Source organism: Manis pentadactyla, chromosome 7 (assembly GCF_030020395.1).
Source record: "Manis pentadactyla isolate mManPen7 chromosome 7, mManPen7.hap1, whole genome shotgun sequence".
Classification (NCBI taxonomy): domain Eukaryota; kingdom Metazoa; phylum Chordata; class Mammalia; order Pholidota; family Manidae; genus Manis; species Manis pentadactyla.
The window spans coordinates 122,061,440-122,083,831 of NC_080025.1; the positions used below are offsets into that span (position 1 = coordinate 122,061,440).

Genomic DNA, 22,392 nt, shown 5'->3' on the forward strand with positions numbered 1-22,392 from the left:
TTCACAAACATTACTTTGATCTGATTTCATTGCTACCATGCACCCATCCATTTATCTTTATTCAATCAACAATTTTCGGTAATTATTACATGTCAAGTATAACCACTTGAGTTACATATTTATAAATTCATTCTTGGACTGAGGAAATTGAGGGTAAGGAAGACTAAATGACTAGGTTAGCATAACACAGAGAAGAATTTTTAGATCCAGGGCATGCATTCAGAAAGTAAGACAAATCTGGTACCCTTCTCATCACTTTTAGATTTGGAAAGAGGGTTTACTCTGGCAGTGCAAATGCCTAAAACCCAGTGCCTATTGCTACTAAGTTAAGTTTGAGCTTTAAAGTGTTTTTTTCTTTTGTTTTGTTTTTTTGCCTTGAGAAGTAAATCAACCTTCCATGTAGGTGGAAAGATTAGCTCCAGATCCAGGGAAATGTGGTAATATCTGTTTCATCATTTCCAGAAGGACAGAAAGTAGAAAAAAGAACTAAGGTACATAATGTCAATTGTATCACCTTATGATACACTTATGGATCTAAAATTGTATAGCCACCCTTCCTTGATTTGTATGTGCTCTGGAATATTAGCTTCAAATAAAACTTGTGCTGTTATTTGTTATGGGAGTTCCCCTGAGAGACTCACAGTGCTCAAAACCTAGTCATTGTCCTAATTTTATAAGTAAATGACATACAGAATTTAAATGATTTAGGCAATGTCAGACTAATGTGACACAGAAGAGTTGTGTCTATGTACATAAACTGATTTAAAAACATTTGAATTCAAAGTATCAGCAGCAGTGGCAGTGTTGCTACAACTTTATTATATTAATTCTTTATTATGTTATATTAATTTTGATTAAATTTATTATTCTTTTAGAGAATACAGCCATGTTCCATTAGGCTATAGTTGCAATCAATTTTCTTCCAGTATTTATGTAATGGCAGCAAAGAAGTATTGTCACATATATTAGTGAGGATAAACTAGGTTATGCTATGTTAAAGCATTAGTCATGGATTCCAGTCCATGACCATGTATTAATAAACCTTAATACAATAAAGGTTTATTTCTCTATTATGTTACATGTTGAAAACCAGGCAGAGGCAGGCTGTTCTCCACAGAGTTCCTGGAGGATTCTGGTTAAGAGAGGCATTGACATTTCAACATAAGGTTCAGGGTTTGCTGCAGTAGGAGGAAGGAGACACTGGAGAACTGCACAGGGTTGTTTCTACTGCCTCCGCCTAAAAGTGACAAAGGTCATTTCCATTCACGTGTCTCTGGTCAAGACTAGTCACATTGGCCTGCTTCACTGCAAGAAGTCCCAGGAAGTTTAGTTTCCCATACACCCAAAGAAGGAAAGGAGAATTAGATATATAGTATTTGTCTCAGTATGTTTGTAATACTTAGAGCACATAGATAGGACATGACAGAAGAGAAGATTAAAAAGGTGTGTAAACCAATACTCTGAATAAAAGAAAACACAATCAGCTACTCAACACTGTGTATAATTCTGCTTAGTTCAAAGTATGTGTTTATTGGTCCACCTTTCTACATATTGTTGATACATATACAATTTCTTTACAAGACATTTCTCCAGAGAAACAGAAACAATAGGATGTGTGTGTATCTATACTATATCTTATATTATGTTTTATATATGGATATATGTAAATATATAGACAGATATTTTATAGATAGATACATTATATACATAGATATAGATAGATATTTTATAGATAGATAGATAGATAGATAGATAGATAGATAGATAGATAGATAGATAGATAGGTATTTATTTTAGGGAATTGGCTTATGTGATCATTGACACTAGCAAATCAAAATCTGCATGTGGATGGACAAGCTGAAGATCCACAAGGAGCCATTGCTACACAGGCCATCTGCTGCAGAATTCCCTCTTACTAGAAGGGGGTCAGTCTTTTGTTCTATTAAGGACTTCACCTGATTGCATGAGGCCCATCCACATTATGGATGGTAATCTGCTTTATTCACTTAAATACTGACTTAAAAGTTACTGATTTAAATGTTAATCTCACCCCAAAACAATGATTATCACAGAATTATTCAGAGTAATGTTTGGCCACGGATCTGGATATCATAGCCCAGGCTGATGCATAAAATTAACCATTACACATACTCACTCCAGTATAATCTCATCAGTTATGAGAGCAAGGAACATGGACTTGCCCTTATGACCTGTGCCCTAAGCATGAATTATTCTTTTATAGCCACATACAGATTTATGAATTCTTTAAGAATCAATGCGTTTACAAAAATAAATTCTAAATGGATTAAAGACCAGAATTAAGATTTGAAACTGTAAAACTCCTAAAGGAAAACATAGGCAATAAACTATTGGATAGCGGCCTTAGCAAATTTTTTCTAGATATGTCTCTCCAAGCAAGGGAACAAAGTAAAAATAAACAAGTGAGGCTGCATTACACTAAAAGCTTCTGCACAGCAAAAGAAACCATCAACAAAACAAAAAGGCAACGGATTACATTGGAGAACAGATTTGCAAAGGAGATGTCCAACAAGGGGCTAATATCCAGAATATATAAAGAACTCATACAACTTAACACCAAAAAAACAATACAATCAAAAAACAGGCAGAGGACCTGAATAGACATTTTTCCAAAGATGTACAGATGGCCAACAGACACATGGAAAGGTGCTCAATATCACTAATCATCAGGGAAATGTAAATCAAAACCACAGTAAGATATTACCTTCCACCAGTCAGAATGGCCACTGTCTAAAAGACAAGAAATAATATGTTGGTGAGGACATGGAGAAATTGGAACACTCTACACTGTTGGGGGGAATGTAAATTAGTGCAACTGCTGTGAAAAACAGTATGGATGTTCTTCAAAATATTAAAAATAGAAATACCATTCAACCCAGTAACTCCACTTCTGTGTATTTACCTGAAGAAAACAAAAACACTAATTTGAAAAGATAGATGCACCCCTATGTTTACTGCAGCATTATTTACAATATCCAATATGTGAAATCAACTTTTGTCCATCAATAGATGAATGGATAAAAAATACATACACACACACACACACACACACACACAGGAATATTGCTCAGCCACAGAAAAGAATGAAATCTTGCCATTTGCAACAACATGGATGGACCTAGAGGGCATTAAGCTAAGTGAAATGAGCCAGGCAAAGAGAGACAAATATTGTGTGATTTTACTTACATGTGGAATCTATAAAAACAGAATATGAATAAACAAACAAAAAATTAGTAAAACAGATACATAAATACAGAAAATAAACTGGTGGTTGCCTTAGGGCAGAGGAGTGGGGGAGATGGGAGAAATAGGTTAAGGGGTAAAAAGGTACAAAATTCCTATTATAACATAAATCATTCACTGGGATGAAAATTATAGCATAGTGAATATATACAGTCAATAATATTGCAATAAATTTGTATAGTGACAGATGGTAACTGCATTTATTTTGTTGAGAATTTTATGATGTGTACAATTGTCAAATCACTCTGTTGTACACCTGAAAGAAATACAATACTGTATGGCAACAATTTTTCAATAAAAAGGTAATTTAAAAAATTAAGCCAAAAATGAATAAATGTAGTTAGTAATAATCCCTTCAGAATTATGACAAATAGTTTGCTTTCTAACATTAAACTTATGAATGAAGTCTAAAACCTAATGGCATTACTTACCCTGATTAGTATAGGTAAATTCCTTTACACTATTAGTTTTTGGAGGCATTTTAATCCCTAAACCATTGCAATCTTTTATAAAAGTTTTCCTTAGATTTTCCTTCAACTATGAAATATTTCTATCCACCTAAACAAAATCTTAAAATGTGTATTAAAATTAGATTCATTTATATGCTAAGAAGTAGGTACTTATATTTAATAGCATGTTGAAAACCTGGAAGTGCATTGTTGCCTGAAAAAAAAAGTCATGCAGGTTTTATAAACAGTAGAAAGGAAGAAACTATCAATTATCACATAATAGTTGAAATAGAGGACTTCATAAAATAGGTTTTTCAATAGTTTCCCTTTTGTAAAAACACTGGGGAAGCACTTAATCTGTGTCTGTGAATTAATCAAACTAGCGTAATCATATTGTCACCTATTTGTAGAGCACTGGATCAGAATTAACACGATAATGTTGGCAAATTGCTTTGAGAATCTCAGATAAAGGGCACTGAATAAGCAAGTAGTTAGCTAAGTACTGATTACAATGTGCCCACAATGTGCAAACATACACACATACATGTATTTATGTGCCATAGTCACTTTAACATGTTCCTGTGTTTTCTGGAGCAGGGTTTCTAAATCTTGGCACTATTGACATTTTGGGTCAGAAAACATGTTGTAGGGCTGTCCTGTGAATTCTAGGATGTTTAGCAGCATCCCTGCTCTCTACCTACTAAATGCCAGTGGCACCTCTCACTTCAGTTGTAACGACCAAAAATTGTCGCCAGACATTGCCAAATGTCCTCTGGAGGGCAAAATCAACTCTGGTCTAGAACCACTGATTTAACAGCTAAGACAGAACAATGTGAGCTAGTTAGACTATAAGAAAATTTACAAATTAGGCTAAAAGGGAGCTTTCAAATTAAAAAGAGAATGAAAGTTTTTTTAAGGGATAGTTTAAAAAGATACATTTTTTAAATTGGAAACTTGATAACCTGACCCAAAAATATTTACACCGGAGGAAAAGGAGGACAAGAATAAGATAATTTTGAAAAAAATTGGTAGGGAAATTGCCCTTGTGATTTGTTATTATATTAGTTAAGGCAGGGTTCTACTGGAACAGGAATAAACTACCTAGAAACATACACAAACACAAGACATCCTAATATTTATGGGATTTGGGGCAAGGGTACAAATGGAAACCCATAATCCATATGTTTACATATTTAATCAAGCAAGCAAACAACTAAATGAAAGTTTTTACCTTTGTACCTTGACATATACACATTTAGAATGATCTAGAAGGCAAGGGTTGAATGTATAATTCTCGGATTCCTGGAATTCTATGCCAGAATATGGTGGCTCAGGAAAAGCAGGCCTCTGACTGCAGCTCTTGAGCCTTAGCCCAACTTGTTCTCTTCCCATTCCCAAAGGTCTCATGCACACATACGTGTGGACACCAGAATCCTAGTCGTGTAGCCAAGCTCTTCCCACAAATTCCCCAAGACACTCGGCCAGCCCTCCTGCTTATTGGTGGTATGGTCTGCTCTTGGGGAAGTATAATGTGCAGACCCTAAAAACAGGCTCAGAGTTGTTTGGACAGAAGATCCTGGGATCCAGGGTATTTATCACTAGCTGAGAATCTAGGTTTAAAACTGGGACTTGGGGGCTGGGTGCATATATCCTTTGCCTTGCCGCTCCTCTCACCATTGGAAGGGATATGGCTGGAGGGGGAACCCGAGAGGACCCTTTGAAGCATGGGTCCTAAGATAGAGGATCCCCTTCTTGGAGTCTATGGGTACCATTGCACAAACATGTATGGAAGTATTTATATATGATGGAGTCTTTCAAACTAGTGGGGGAACAGGAGCATTCAACAAATAGTACTGGGATAATTAGTTATTCATGCAGAAAAAAATAAAATTGTATCTTTTTTTTACAGCAGCACAAAATAAATTCAAGCTATGTATTAAATACAAAAATATAAAAAGCAAGCCTTTAAAGTGTTTTTTAATATATGAGAATAACTAGGACCTCAGGGAGAGTATCATGTTAGGTCACAGGGGAAAGTCAGACAGATACAACACAAAATTATCACCACAGGTTCAGAATTGATACCCTGGTGAGAAATTTAAAGGAATATTTAGTTACTCTCTAAACATTCCCTAGAATACTGTTTAGAGTCTCAATTCAAAGAACTCTTAATTTGTTTTAATGAAAAATGTAATTGTTTTTGCCACCCTACTGAGGCAGGATTGACTGTCTCCCTCCCTTCCAAATTAGTTCAAATGTCAGACTGATAAGTCACACAGTACCAGGAGTGTATGGTAAGTTGTATTACCTGCATAATGAAGATTTCTGGGGATTGCAAGGCAGGTACCCAGGCAGATAAAAAAAAAAACTAGAGATGCAGTCTAATCATGAGCAAAGCATCATACAAATCCCAACAGAGTGACATTTTTACAAAATACCTGACCAGCACTCCTCAAAACTGTCAGGATCATCAAAACAGACCCTGACAAACTGTCAGCATAGAGGAGCCGCAAGAGATAACAACCACTTAATGCAACGTGGTCTTATCCTGGAACAGGAAAGGACATTTGGTAAAGACTAAGGAAAGTGTACTTTAGTTGATAATAATGTACCAGAACTGGTTCATTAATTCTAACAAATATACCATACTAATTAAGGGGGAAATTGGGTACAACACATGGAAACTCTAAATTTTATATTATATTTGCAATTTTCTGTAAATCTGAACTTATTCCAAAAATAATGTTTACTTAAAAACCTAAGTAAACCTTTATTTTTAAAAACCGGGACCAAAGGTTTATGAAAGAGAATATGGTACCCACACAGGGATTATTCTTATAAGGGAATTTGGCATGTAGAAAAGGTGGCTTTACAAATCAATGTGGAAATGTTAGACATCTCAAGTTATATTATTGGGGCAATAGATTTATTCACAATTAAAAATTATAAATAGATTCCTACTCTCAGTATTTATAAAAATACATTTCTAATAGATGAAAAACAAACATGAAAAACAAAACACATATTTTAAAAGAAATTACAGGGAATAACTTTATAATAATGGAATAGGGAAGAAGGTTTTTCTTAAATAAGGTATGTATACAATAACACATAAAGGAAACAGATTTGATGAAAATTAATGAGGACTTAAAGATAATTTAACGAGGGTTTAAATCTAAAAATTTCAGTGTGATGAAAACCCAAAATAAACAAAGGGAAAAAAGAGTCATTCACCAGAACATATATGAACTCAAACACATGTCAAAGGATTACAAGCAAGGGTAAAAAAAATTCTACAGATTAATAAATAGGAGCCAAAAATTTCAATAGAAATACAAACGGGGAAAACATATGAATAGACAATTCATGGAAGAAGAAATTTAAAATATCCATTCTCATTAATCACAGGAATGGCAACTTAAATTATCAAATACTAATTATCCATCTGTCAGATTGGCTAAGATCATAAGAAAATTACAAATATCAAACTGTTGCAAAGAACAGGGTAAAAGAAAATTATCAATAATTTTGGTAGAAGTGGAAATCGGTGCAGCCACTTTTGAAGATCACTTGGCAATACGTACTGAAGATGAAGATGTGGACATAGCACTAGGTATCAACTGCACGAAAATTCTCACAAGGAGTCATGAATGTGGCTTTTCATTACAGTATCATTACAAATGATCTCAATGTACATCAGTGGAGGAAATGCAAATACTTTATGGCATATTTTTACAAAGAAATTTCTAAAGTCATTATAAATGAATTAAATATGTATTATTACAATATATTTTGAATGTGTACTGTTAAAGGAAATATATAAATTGAAAAAGAACATGAACAAACGACAAGCCAATTTTGAATCATGTTATCTAGTTGTGATGACAGATCCCTAACATTTTTAAGTTATCAAAGCTTTTGTTGATTTGACTTAAGGAACAGAAAAGGCAAAAAGTTTTATTAAGTAATTATTGATAATTTACAACAACTTTTGTCCCAGCGACTAAAATTAGTAAAATTTTACTTTTACTGACCTTGGCAAAAGTTCATACCAGTTTGGTAAAATTGAGAAAATGACAAAATTTAGAATTCAACTTTTATTCAAAGTCTACTTGATAGGAATATTCCTTACGTTTATAGAGACTGTATTATCAGAAAAACTGTATTTGTCAAACAACATTGACTTGAAGACAAGGAATGTTTTGTTTCGTTTTCATTTTTGTCATCTCTGTCCTCCGCATAGTTCCTAGAGCAGAGGAATCATTCCACCATCGCTCAAGGGAAGAACGAGCAGGGCACCTTGGTCACCACAGGACAGACGCCTGCCAGCTCGCTGTCACTCCCGGTGGCTAGTACACAATGTTCTTGGGCAGAGCAGCAGTATTAGGTCCATGTACTGAACTCTTTGATATGCTTGTCAATCTGCTTAATTAAAAAAAATATTCTACTTGCTTTGAAATATAAAATTTCAAAACATATTTTGTTATAATAGCCATCCTTTTCTGTAATTATTTATCTTCTGTAAATCAGATTAATATTATCTATAATTATAATTATAGATAATATATATGAGTGGTTCTCAAGTGGGGTAACTTATCCCCCCAGGGGACATTTGACAAAGTTCAGAGATATCTTTGGTTGTCACAAACAGAGGACTGGCATCTAGAGGGTAGAGGCCAGGGATGCTGCTAAACAACAATGCAGGTTAGCGCCTCACAAAGAAAAGTTATCTAGATTAAAATGTCAATAGTGCTGTTGCTGGGGAACCCTGATTTATATGGAAGGGAGAAGGAAAGACATTCAAAGATGAATGAGCAAGCTAGTTCTTCAAAGTGAGCTAACATGTACCAGAAACCTGAATCTTCTAGAATAAGAGATTCCAGTGCATGCTAAAGGTCTGCACACTTGTTTATTTGTTTTACTTTTTCCCTTAGTAACAGTTGGTGGAATGACCCCTGTCCTCTTCACCAAGTTTTAAAGGACTGAAACTGGACAAACATATAACTCTGTATTGATTAGAAAGGAGTTTTTTGCTCAAAGTTTTTTTGAGCAAACCTAAAGAATTTAAGAGTTAAAACCTTGCATCCCTTGGCCCTGCAACCTACAGAGACATCATGCAGTTAAAAAAGAAAGTACAGAGTGTATATACAGATCAGAATTTATCAAACAGTAAACTAAGATTGGTGCATTTTATTGTATGTATCTCAATTTAAAAAATGTTAAGTAAGTACAAGTATATAGCAACATTAAGAAATAATCCTCTATTGGAGATCTCAGTTTGTCGGAAAACACAAAAAGCCTGCCTCCATAGGCTGTCTGAGGACTGTACGTATACCTTGCTCTCATCTATTTGAACATAAACAAAAATTATTAAATAAGCATGTAAAGGCAGTGAGTACAACTTTAGTGAATAGAACACCAAATGAATGGAGGAGGAAAAATTTTTTTTAAAAATTTGTGAGGATCGTTTATAATCTACAGTGAATGGCAAGACTCTAAGTGCATTAAAAACCAAATTATAAATTATGTTTGGCTGACTGCATGTTTTTCCACAGCCTATGCAAATAATAACTGAAATTATGTTAATCTAATATGGCATGGCAATCTTAGCTTAATCTTACCCATAAGGGCAAGAGGACAATGCTGAAAAGTTGTTTATCACTAACCCTGCTGACACTGAATCTGAACTAAATTTTTCTACCTTTAACAAATTGTGAGACAAGCATAAAATATATCTCACCGTAGGAAGAAGGCTAAAAATATTGTTATGACTCCTGTGAAATAGAATATACACATCCAAAATATGTAAGTAAATGTATATTCCCTAGAACATGCCTCCTGCTTAATAAACACTCAATAAGCATGAGCTATTATTTTTTACTATTGGTAGGTCCCAATACAGCTTTGAATCTAATAAGTATTTTGTGAGTAACCAAATGAAGGAAGCATAAGTGCACTAATCTTAGTCCTGAAGTCCTCATGTTGCTGATTCTGAATATTAGGACAAAATATCAGGGGGAAAACCCCTCTACTTAAAAGAAGAATATATTCTTCTGAGACACCGAAAACAGCAATTGTCCGTCTATGCACCCAGTAAATGTTCTTCAAGCAACCTCCTTTCAGAGTCAGAAAAATGACAAGCAATCTTAATAGAAACAGAGATCTGAGTAAGAAAAATCAGTGACATTTTCCAGTAAGAACAGAAGGGATGACAGTTTTTAGTCATGTTGAAAGAAGTGAAAAGAGGCATGTACTGTTTTCAGGGGATCATTGCACATTGTATGGAATTCCACAGAAAGAATTAGCTCAGGTGAAAAGCATTTGTTTTGCTGATGAAAATATCAATAACATAAAACCAACATGGGACCTATAAGAATAAAACTGCAGAATTTTATTAAAGCATATAAAATGAGATCTGAATAAATATAGTACAGAAGAAAATGCATAATGAATATAACCAAATCATTTGATAGCATTAAATTTTGAGAGCATAAAGATGTTACTGGCAAGTAAGACAGAGAACATATGTAACATATACAACAACATAATATACCCAAAAGGATCATGTTGAAAACTTTATGCCAGTGATTCTGAAGACTAAGGTGAAAGTCACTCGTAACAAAATTTTTAAAAATTGAGTTGATTTATAACATCAAAGGAGAATCAATATTTAAAATCTATTTGCTAACCAAAAATTGAGTTGCATAGCAGGATGGACAGAAGGACAGATATGTTATAAAGCAAGTAGAATAAGTGTTAGTGGTAGAATGTAGGTGGCAAGAGAGAGGTAATTAAGTAATTACTAAAATCTTCCAACTTTGCTGTTTATTTGAAAATTTTCATAATAAAATTCTGGGGGAAAATTCTAGATATTTATCTAGTCAATTTCTCTTAACCTCGGAAGAAAGACAATCCATATCTAATATAAATGATTTCAGAGAATAGAAAAGGTGGGAAAGAAATTCAACTCATATAATAATAGTATAACCTTGATAATAAACTTGGACAAAGACAAAAAAAGAAAGAAAAATTATATCCTAAATTTTATACATGAACATTGCTGCAAAACATAAGAGACTAATTTTATGACAGTGGGGGCAGGGATGTGTTTCTTAAATAAGTTGCATAGCATATATCCATAAAGGGCAAAACAAAAAATACAAATGCTAAGGGGAAAATGCATATATTTTACTATATTAAAATTAGCAATTTGGTTCAAAGATAATCCACCATAAAAAAAAAAACCACCTGTCAACCAGTAGGATTATTATCTAAAGTAAAGAATTACTATAAGTCAATCAAAAGAAACAGTAGAAATTTAGGGAAAATATATTTATAGACAATTCAAAGATGAAGTTCCAAAGACTAAAAACTATATGAAAAAATGCTGAACCTCACAACAAATTAGGGAAATGTTAAAGCAATATAAAAAAATTAAATGAGAATGGCAAGAATGGAAATGTCTAACAATCAATGTTGACAAGCATGTGGACCAATGGGAAATTTAAACTTTGCTTTTGGGAATATAAATGAATGCAAACACCACTGGAAGTAACTGGGTGATACCCAGGAAAACTGGGGGTGTCCATAATTCAGAACTGAGCAATTTCAATTACATTAGCCTCCTCTAGGGAAACTCATGTGTGCAATGAGCCGTGTACAAGGAGTTTACTAGAAAACAAATAGTGTCCAGAACCACAGAATAATGAGTTACATAAGACCTTTAAAACACTCTAAACACAGAGCTATAAATCGCTTATACATAGAAATGTAGAAAAAGTATGAAATCACAGACAGATGGGAATGATACACACTAAACTGAGGCTGGTGATGAACTTGGGCAGCAGCAATGAGTTAGGGGGCTTCAGGGGTTATCTGGTATAGTTTCTTCTGAGACATTTTACAAATTTGTTTTTATTTTTTTTTTAATTTGCATGGTGGATCCATGGGATAGTGGAGACACTGGTGTTGTTACTATTTTCCATACTTTGCTATATGTTTGAAGTATTTCACAATTAAAAATTAAAATAGATAAAAAGAATTGATAAACATGGAATATATTCCAAAACTATGATGTCCATGCTTTAGATAACTAAGTCTAGCCAGGCAGATACCAGAAACCTGAACTGCAGCTGGGGCATGTACCCTCCTCTCTGCCCTCCCCCCACCCCAACTTGCCTCCCTGGCCCTCGTCTATCCCGAGTCATACAAGACTTCCTGAATGATGTTTTGTCACATTGTTCGAAGGGCTTTTATTAGTGTTCTAAGAAACAGCTCAGGAGCTTAGCTATTACACCAGTGTCATTAAGGACGGGATCTCCTATATTACCAAAGTAAAAAGGCATATGAATATATGGAAAGTATCTTAAAGGTACTGTAAGACTTTTAACTTCAACTGATTTCCCCACATTTACTTTCCCTACATTCTTTCTTCATCTATTTTTTTTAAAAAATCTCTTTGATTGTAATATCTATATTTCAATTGAAATCCTTCTTGGAAGGAAGTATAGGGTAAAAGTTTAAAAATAAACATATTAAGAGAAATTATCAAGAGGATACAAAGAAGAAGCTGAATCCCTAATCCTCTTCCATAAAAGCAGCGATCCATATAGGCAAAAATACATGTTATAAACAATAATAAAATAGTAAGGGCTATTTAAAAATGTTTCCTAAAAACTAAATACATTTATTGTATCTTGTAATCCTAATAGTTAAGTACTACTATTCCGGCGTTTTAGAGAGGGAAACTGGGCATTAGAGAGTTAATACCGGGCCAACATAATGCATCTAAAAAATGACAATATTCAAGACCGCGCATTTCTCACCCCAAAACTAGGCTCTTAACTCTTATTTTTTACTTTCCTGATCTTAAGTTAGAAAGCAGTATTCTGACAAATAACCTAAATGCAGAGGCATCTTTATAATATTTAGATAACTTTGTACAAACAACTTCCCGCCGTACTCTTAATAACTCTCTCTTCCCCTTATTTCCCATTCCCCAGGCTTTCGCTTTCACAACTTGACACAAACATTCAAAACAACTTGGTCATACCTTCTTTCAAATCAATTGATCAATGAGCTTTTCAAACCGAAGAAATTTATTAACTTATATTTATCCAAAAAGTGAAAATGTGGACAAAGTGGTCTTTTCCAGAAGACCATTGTTCACTTTGACGTTTTTCCTTAAGAAGTGAGAGGAATATTTATACAATTTACAATGATGATACATTTTTGTGAACTCATTACAAGGCTTAAAATAATGCTTTGTACATTGGGCTGAATCAGCCTACAACTAATTCTAACCTCTCAAAGTGGGGGAAATAGCTGATTTTCCAACTCTTCCAAAAATTCTTGTGCATACTCTTATAGGAATTCGGAACAATACTTGAGAGAGAGAGAGAGAGAGAGAGAGAGAGGGCACTGTTAAATCGTCATTTGTTATATATTTTTCAAAGGGAATAAAAAAGGGATTAGAAAATGTCACCAAGAAATTTTTAAAGAATCTCCTAATTCTCAAGCTGACATTTCTTCATGGAGAAAAGTTAGAAGATATGCAGGCGATGATTGCTTTGATAGTTCAGATATTGTTGCTTTGCCTCTTTGGAGGCACTTAATCAGACTAATAAAAATGAGCAATGTGAAAATTCCTTGATAACATGCAATCATGGTGTGATGCATCTTTCAGTTCACACAGACATTCTGAGTGCTTTGAAAGGTACTACATCAGCCATTCAGAAAGTAAGAATGAAAAAGGTGGATTGTGAAGAATAAAAATAGGAAGAGAAAAATGAGGCTCAGTATTGTTCCTGCATGTACAAAGTATTGTATCCATCTCTTAGGTTCACCAAAGTTCAGATGTAGCTGGAAAGTGGTATCCATACCTCTAAGAGCCAATCTGTCAACAGTATCTTCCATCCCAACCTCCCCATGCTACCTTTTTTACCATAATTTACTGTTTGTAGTGGGAGGCCTAGGATGATGTAAGAAATAAATTACTCCTATAAAACTCTTACCACCTCAGGAATGCAAAACAGCCTTGACACTGAAGAGGTGCTCAAAGCATGCCTGGCCAACTTGTGTGGCTAGACACACCTTCAGAATTCCACTGGACCCAAAAACTTAAAATTAAGGACCCAACTCAGTGCAAAGGAAAGTTTGTTATTTTTTAATGCTGAGCAATATTTAATGCTATGAGTGTATTACAATTTGCTTAACCATTCATACTCCGAAGGACATCTCAGTTTTTTCCCAATTTTTGACATTTGCTAATAAGCAGCTGTAAACCATGAGCGTATATTTTCATTTCTCTGTGATAAATGCCCAGGATTATAATTGCTGTGTCATATGGTAGTTTCATGTTCAGTTTTTGCAAGACTGCCAAACTATTTTCCAGACTGCCTGTACAACTTACATTCCCAACAGCACTGTTGGAGTGACTGAGTTTCTCCACATCCTCACCAGCATTTGGTGTTGTCATTATTCTTAATTTTAGCCATTCTGGCATGGGTGTAGAATTGTGAGTTTAATTTGTATTTACTTAATGAATAGTTATGTTGAACATCTAAGTGTTTATTTAACATTTGTATATTCTCCTCTGTGAAATGTATCTTCATATCTTCTACCCATTTTCTAATTGGATTGTTTGCTTACTGAACTTAAAAAGTTCTTTGTGTATTATCAATATTAGTGTCTGTGGTTTACAAATATTTCCTCTCATTCTGTAGTCTTTTTTCCATCCTCTTAAAGAGGTCATTTGCTGAGCAGAGTTTAAAGTTTTGAAGTCTAATTTATTAACTTTTTATGGACTATGCTTTTGGTGTCAAATATAAGAACTGTTTGCTAAGTCCTAGATTCTGAAGATTTTCTTCTTTATTTTTGTCTAAAAGTTTTATAATTTTATGTCTTACATTTAAGCATTTAAATACATGATCCATTTTAAGTTAATTTTTGTATAAGGTATGAAACATAGGCCTTTTTAAAAAACATCTGTGGATGTCTACCTCTCCAGCACCATTTGTTTAAAAGGCTATTTTTCCTCCATTGAGTTGCTTTAGTACCTTTGTATAGTTTTGCTTCTTTTTTTACATTCTTTAGTCAAGTGACTATATGAAGATAAAGAAAATAGATGCAGAAGATGGAATGTAAATAGAGGCCAATGAGACTTCTGTCTCCATGGGAATATTGAAGTTCTTTAAAACCTTTATACCTCTGCCTTTAAGAAAAATGAGGAAGTAAATACAAGTAAAACTAGCCTTCAGAAATATCTTAATGAGAAAGCTGGCTTCAATCCAAGTATAAATTATTTAGCACATTAAAACTCACATATACTCCTGACTACAGACAATAACAAGATAATGTCAAATTCCAGTTTTGATGAAGGATTCTTTCCATGTTTAAATTCAAAGGAGGACCCATGGGTAGGTTCTGTATGGAGGAGGATAAGGGCATCCCAGCAACCCACTGGATTCCCTGCGGACAGGACTGCTCACTCCCACTGGACCCCCAACTCTGTCCAGAAACAATTACTTTCCTAGCTGAGATGGAAATAAAAAGTTTATGGAGAGGAATGTTACAGACTGTAGTCAAAAATGACGTCCCAGACCATGAGGAATGGTCTGTCATTATTATTAGTCATTTAATATTTGTTAGATCAATCCCCCAAAAAGCCCTATGGCTGTGAAGATAAAATATTCCTGTCAGACCACAGCTTCTGTCAGAAACCTGCCTCCTCAGGTTGAACTTTCTTTTGGGTTGAATTATTCTCTAAACAATTTTTCTAAGATATTAAACCTCCTAATTTTGTAATTATTTTTACATATAAACAAAAAAGTATGAGTCACATTTGTCCCAATATACTCTCAAATATAGCCATAAAATTTTGAATTTTGAATTAACAATTTAAAAAATATATCAAACAATTTAGGACATGTGTATTAGGCAGCCATCATAGTATTGAAGTTGGAGAAAAAATAGAAAGGATGTTCTTACACATATTTTGTATGTTTTGGACTCACTTCATCTCATAGAAATATTAAACTTTAAACTAGAAATGCATGTCTGACCATTCTCCTCAGCTTCACATTTGGATTTTTCAAGTGCCCATTAGCTATTTATTTCTTCTTGATTCTCTTAAAAATGCTGAATAAATCTCAAGTTCAATAAATTCAAAATTCTGTTCATGAAGTAACCCTCTCTAGTTCCCCATGCCACCGTAAACCCTCTTCAACAAGTATCTACTGTCTTGTTTAAGAGCTGTATTATATACCATGATTAATATTGGAGACTGCAGAACCTTCTTGGGTTAATAACTCAAGTTGTTCTGATTCCAAACTTACTGGAAAAGAAAATAAAGGATTATAATTAAATTAGACTCTTCTAGAGACTTCTGGCTATTTTTTTGTAAGAAGATGGAGCATTAGAATGGGATTTATACTTCTGCCTGAAACAACTAAAACACAGGAAAAATTACATGAAATAACATTTTTCAGTCATTGGGCTGCAGGCAACAAAGGACAGAGATCGCTGAAAAAGAGGAAATAGCTGAATCCTAAAATTGCTCCAACTTACAACATGGGGAGCGATTCCAGGTAGCAGTTCAAAAAGGGGAGTTTAGGCTGATCTTGGTGATCAACTGAGTTGAACAGAGCTGGGAGTCTGAGGAGGAGAGATGGCTATAGTTTGCAGGGCAGAACACCAGAGAAGAAATATATGCACAGAAATCCTGTCCACTAGTCTACTGAGCACTGATCAACACAAGTTTGTCAGGAAAGTAGATGAGGGTAGAGAAAAATCTACTCAAAATTATTAGATGGGACAATTTCAAGAGCTCCCACAGGGCTGGGAATAATTCAACCCAACAGCCTGAATGGAAAAACCCAAAATTAATGGAGCATCAAATACAGAAGGGTATTACCTTACTGGCAGGGTAAAAGTATCCCTAGACTAAAGGTTGTTTTGATCTCATCCAACAGATTTAAGAATAAGCATCAAAATGATCAAGCTATTTCCAAATAACTGTACCACAGTATGACACTCAAGAATATTTATAGGAATAAAATTATATTTAGCAAACAAAGTAAAATCATCAATGTTTCACCTTCAATTGAAAAACATTATGAGGCAGGAAAATATAATTCTTAAAAGAGAAAAATCAAGCTATATGAATAGAGGCAGAAATGGCATAGATAATGGAATTTGTAGATAAGAGCATAAAAATTGCTAAAACTATATATTACATATGTTCAAAAATGTAGAGATAAAAATAAGTATGCTAAATAGCAATAGGAAAAATATAAAAGACTCAAAACAAATTTCTAGGTTGAAAATTAAGTGAGAAGAAAAAACCTGCTTAATGAAATTAACAGATGATTTAGACACTGCAGAAGAAAGAATTAGTGAACCAAAGAATGTAGCAATAGAAACTATACAGGATGAAATATGGAGAGAAACCCCATGCCCTACCTCCCCCAGAAATTCCTTATACTTTGGAACAATTTCAATGACAAAATATATGTATAATTTTAGTCTTTGAAGAAAAAGGAGGTAGAGAGAGAATATTTTAAGGGATAATGGATAGAGGGTTTCCAAATTTCATTTTCAAAAATTCCCATAAATACACTGAACTTAATGAACCCCAACCACATAGGAACATAAAACTGCATCAAGTTACCTTATAATTAAACTGCATAAAATCAGTAATAAAAGAAAATCTTGGAAGCAGCCAGAAGGAAAAAACACACATTACAAACAGAAGAACAAAGTTAGGAATGAAAGTACATCTTATCAAAAATAATATAAACTAGAAGAATATAGAACATCTGTAAATTTCTAGAGAAAAACACTGTCAATCCAGAATTCTATTCCCAGTGAAAATATCTGTCAAAAGTGAAGGCAAACAGAGATTTTTTTTCAGGCTTACAAAAGCTGAAAGAATGAAAATTATACCAGGTAGAAATCAAAATAACAAGCCTATGCAAAAGGAATGAAGAATGTGGGAAATATGAAATACTTGTAGATGTTTTGTCATTTAATCCTTAAAAAGATTACTACTTAAATAAAAATAGTAGCAAGGCATTTGGGAATTTATGATATATGTAGAAATAAAATATGATAGCAATAACACAAGGGTGTAAGGCAGTTTACATATATGAGTTCTTGTAAGTCTTATAATATATATGAAGTGATATAATATTACTTAAAGTTGATAATTTAACATGTATATTATAAACCCTCAAGCATCCACAAAAACTATACAAAACAAGTCAACAAATGAAATAACATGAAAATACAAAATAGTTAATCTAAAAGAAAGCAGTACAAAGGGAAAACAAAACATAGAACAAAACAAATAGCAAGATGGTATGGTAGGTTTAAATGCAATCACATCAATAATCACATTAAGTATAAATGGTCTAAACACCTAAATTAAAAGTCAGAATCTGTCATAACTGGCTAAAACATAAGAAAAATCCAAATATATTTTGCCTATTGGAAACCCACTTTAAATATAAAGATATGTGTAGGTTGAAAGTAAAAGGATGGGAAAAGACATCTCATATGTAACTCATTTTGAAAAAGTTGTACTACTTACATTAATATCAATATACTTCAGTGAAGAATATCAACAATGATAAAAAGAGAACTATACGGTGATAAAGGTATAAAGAGTATGTAGCAACCTTAAATGTTTAAACACCAACCAAATAACAGAGCTTTGAAAAACATAAAGTAAAACCTGATAAAAATGCAAGAAGAACTGACAAATCCCCAATTATAGGCAAAGATTTCAAAATTCCTCTCTTAGTAATTGATAGCAAAAGTAGAAAGAAAATCAGTAAGGATATAGAATAATTAAAAAGGTATTAATCAACTTGACCCATTTGATACGTTAGAGAAGTCCCCTCAGTGACAGTGGAATAAATCTTCTTTTCAAGGGCACATGGAATATTTACCAAGATAAACCATATTCTTTCATAAACAAATCTCAATAAATTTAAAAGGATTCAAGTTCTACAGAATATTCAAGACAACTGAAGAGACGAGAATGCCTCCTAACTCATTCTCTGAGGTCAGTATTAACCTGATAGTAAAACCTGACAAAAAAAGAAGAGAAGCTACAGACAAATTTCCCTTCTTAAAATGAGGCAAAAATTATTCATAAAATTTTAGTAAAGAAAACCTAATAATATATATAAAAATATAGCATATCATGCTCAAAGTTTGTTTAATTCAATGTAAGTTAGCCTAGTAAAAAAGACTAAAAAAGAAAATAAGATCATCTCAAAAGATACAGCAAAGGCATTTGATAAACTTAAACATCCATTACTGATATAAATTCTCAACAAACTAGCAATAGAAGAATTTCTATGATCTGATAAAGAGGCTCTGAAAATTTTACAGCTAATATTCATAGTTAATAGTAAAAAAATTTATTTGCCACTAAGAGAAGAAAAAAACAAGGACACCTTAAGACAGAATAACAAATAAATGTATCCAGGTTGGAAAGGAAGCTATATTACTGACTTTATTCACAGAAGATATTATTATGTAGATAATCCTATGACATTTTCAAAAAAGCAACTAAAATTAATAAGTAAGCTTAGCAAGGGTATAGGATACAAAATGAATTCATAAAAATGTATTTCTAAATCCTAGCAACTAGCGATTAGAAATTGAAACTAAAAAACAAGAACACTTACATTAGCATCAAAAAATATAATGCAGTAGCATCAAAAATATGAAATATTTAGGAATAAATAGGTTTAAAGATGAGAAAGACTGAACACTGGAAATTATATAACTTTGCTCAGATAAATTGAAGACTGCCTAAATAAATAGAGAGATACAGTGTATTCCTGGGTCAGGAGACCAAAAAATTTTAAGACGTCAATTCTTCCCAACTTAATTTATCCATTATGGGTAGAGTTCATTGGGTTCCTGTTCTAGTCTCAAAAAAAACTATGTCTGGAAGTATGAGGGAAGGAAGGAGTCTGGAAGCTAGCCTGGAAACACCATTTAACAAAGAAAATTGTTTGAGGAAGTGGAGTATTTCTTCAAACTAGAAGCAGATGTCACGGCAGTCATGTTAGGATGAACCAAATGTCCTGTCTCCAGAACATCTCTTCTATTCTGTCCTAACTTTGCCACCAAAATTTTCCCCTGCTATCTTTCAGGATGACTTGCAGTTGGTATGTCATCTTCAAGCTTTACTTGAAAAATGTATTCGTAGGCCACAGAATATGGAATAGATGTAGAAAGTATTTGTAATTTCTTTATGTGGTTGCACTGTAAGAGGCCACTATTCTTAAAGACTCTAAAAAAATGCAGTATCTGACTCTTCTAAGGAGTCCAAGCATATTTACAGCTCTTAAAAAAGACAATGTGTCAAGAAAGAAAGGTGCATTAAATCAAAAAGGACAAAATGAAGCAATTAGAATAAATAAGGAAGAAGAATAATGGAAATGCTGCCTGTTACACATGGACACAAGAGCACATCAATTTTCTTTGAATGAAGGAGAGACTACGTGACATTTCTGATATTTTGGTAATCTTCAGTACATACTTTTTACAGAACAATAACCACAAAGGCATAGTGTCTGACTCAGTGGCCCAGCTGTAGACTTGCTGCTGCGGGGAGGTCAGAGAGTAGCCTCAGCGCAGCGGGTGTATGGAACTACAGCTGTCTGGATTCATCAACAATCCTGCAGACAATGCTCCAGGGACTGTTGACAACATGGGGGGTCCTGAACTATCTAAAAATCCCTGAAGTGAAAACTAATGATGAGAATGACTTAACAGAGTGAGAGGCTCATTCGATACCAACATGCCACATTATTCCAATAAGTTATTGAACTGGTTTTTAGTATTGTAAACCATCTCTAAATTTTCCTCTATTTTCTTTGTGTACTAAATTCTGTAAATGGAGATCCATTTTTACACACACTTTATTGTTTTACTTCCAGTGTTCTATCTTAACCAAGGAATAATTGAGAAAAAGCTAAATGATTCTCTGGAAATCTCTGCTTAGATGTTATGAACCAAGAGTAACCTTTCTAACTTAAAATCTTAGATTTCAATAAGAATATGGCTAAGAGTCTTATGAAGGATTTGACTAGTAATTGTGTGTGGGCAATGACTTCTGTGTGATGTGCTAAGAAATAAAACTAATATAACAGTAATAAGAAGCCTACATTATATTTAGTTTTATTATGACCAGTCACTGTTCTAAGTGTTTTAAGTGTATTAACTCATTTAATCCTCATAACTCTATGACAATATTCTTCTGCCACTGGTGGCTCATTATAAGATTCTGATTAAACACGTGTTTACCTTTATCATTCTAGGTTGTATATTTCTGAACTTCCCCTTCAGAATTCCATTTCTTTGTCTATCTCTGATTCATTTTTTGGCATGTGTCTTCAAGCTTCATACTTCATTTTCCGGTTTGTATAGTGTGCTATTTAGCCTATTCATTAAGCTTTTAATTTAAATTATTATATTCTTCACATCTAAAATGTCTTTTTGATACTTTTTCAGATCTATCTGTACACTTTTTAAAGTTTCTCATTCCTTGTTATATTTGACTTCTATTGTTGCCATACCAAGCTACCATATTAGTGGTTCCAATTTAATGGCTTAAAACAATACTCATTATTATATTAAAGTTCTGTAGATGAACAGACTTGTCCAAAACCAGTCTCACAGGACGACAATCAAGGCATCTGCAGGACAGCATTCTTTATTGGCGGCTCTTAATGAGAATCTACTTCTGGGCTTATCATGTTGTTGGCAGAAGTCAGTTCCACATGCCTGTAGGTCTGAGTCCTCTGTTTCCTTGTTTGTTTCAGCCAGGGGTCATTCACAGCTCTGCGAGGCTGCCTGCATTCCCTTGACCTGCGATTCCTTTCATCTTCAAAGCCGCTAACAGTGATCCAGTCCTTTTCATGCTTCAAATCTCTCTGACTTCCCGTTCTGTCTTTCCTTGCCTACCTGACTCTTCCGCTTTCTCTTTTGCTTTTAAGGGCTCCTATGATCACATTAGATACCTGGATAATCCAAGAGAATCTCCCTAATTTAGGGTCAGCTAGCTCATAACCTTAATTACATCTGCAAAAACCCTTCACAGCAGTATCTGCATCAGGGTTTTCTTGAATAACCAGGAGACAGAAATCTTAGGAGTACATTTTTATAACTCTGCCTATCACATTTACTAAATTTCCAATGCCCTCTTTTATATTTCAAACATTATGCTTCCTCATTTTATATTTGGTATTTGATAATTAGAATCTGTTGTTTTTGTCCTTTGGATTCCATTTCTTTTGTTTATGCTGGCTCTTGCACAACATGCTTTGTATCTCGAGAGAATGTGCAAGTTTTGATTATAATCTCACATGGAGCTTTAACCTTAGGAATTCTAAGGTTAAATTCTGAGCCCTGTTGGAAGAAGGTATTCCTTCTTTTGCCAGATACTTGAGAAATACTACAACCCCAGGATTGTTTTAAAGTAAAGTTTCAGATTAAGGTTTTCTGCTCACACACTGATATTGAGACTTCAGGTCCCTAACCTACGTGGTTTCAAAATTTGAAATATGAATATTCCCCTGATGGGTCCCTCTATAGAATGGGTTTTTTGCTAGTTTACATTTTCATTAAGAATATAATC

The 22,392-nt window shown here is 33.8% G+C and overlaps 1 protein-coding gene across 9 annotated transcripts in view; it reads right to left on the minus strand.

Moving 5' to 3' along the window:
- Positions 1-22,392, minus strand: part of SLC13A1 (solute carrier family 13 member 1) — a 225,485-nt gene that overhangs the window by 102,442 nt on the left and 100,651 nt on the right. Inside the window, exons 16-17 of one of the 9 annotated variants that reach the window (XM_036905612.2) lie at positions 2,907-2,941; positions 930-2,769 (exon numbers count right to left, since the gene is read on the minus strand). The exons of 5 other annotated variants lie outside the window; for them this stretch is intronic. The gene's annotated coding sequence lies outside the window, so the exon portion shown is untranslated. Of the gene's footprint in view, positions 1-929; positions 2,770-2,906; positions 2,942-22,392 lie in introns of those variants that run through there. 3 more of the 9 variants (XM_057504730.1, XM_057504731.1, XM_036905610.2) reach the window with 3 other exon arrangements.